The sequence below is a fragment of the Palaemon carinicauda genome, chromosome 6, assembly GCF_036898095.1.
Source record: "Palaemon carinicauda isolate YSFRI2023 chromosome 6, ASM3689809v2, whole genome shotgun sequence".
In the NCBI taxonomy this organism is placed as follows: domain Eukaryota; kingdom Metazoa; phylum Arthropoda; class Malacostraca; order Decapoda; family Palaemonidae; genus Palaemon; species Palaemon carinicauda.
Window position 1 is genome coordinate 129,106,686 of NC_090730.1, and position 238 is coordinate 129,106,923.

A 238-nucleotide genomic window follows, 5' to 3' on the forward strand; every position below is an offset into this window, starting at 1 on the left:
TAGGTAGCATTGAAATTCTGATCTAATGTCCAAACACATACTACAGCACATGCACTTAAAGCAGAGGAATTAAACGACCACAAAATTATGAGATACATTGTAGATCTTTACCTCAAAGTCAGAGAGGTACACTATCATCTCACTTATAGATGGAAGTGCACAAGGAAGGGTGATTTTAATACGAATAATAGTACAAATAAAATTCAAAGAAGAACAAAAAGCTCTCAAAGCTACCTTT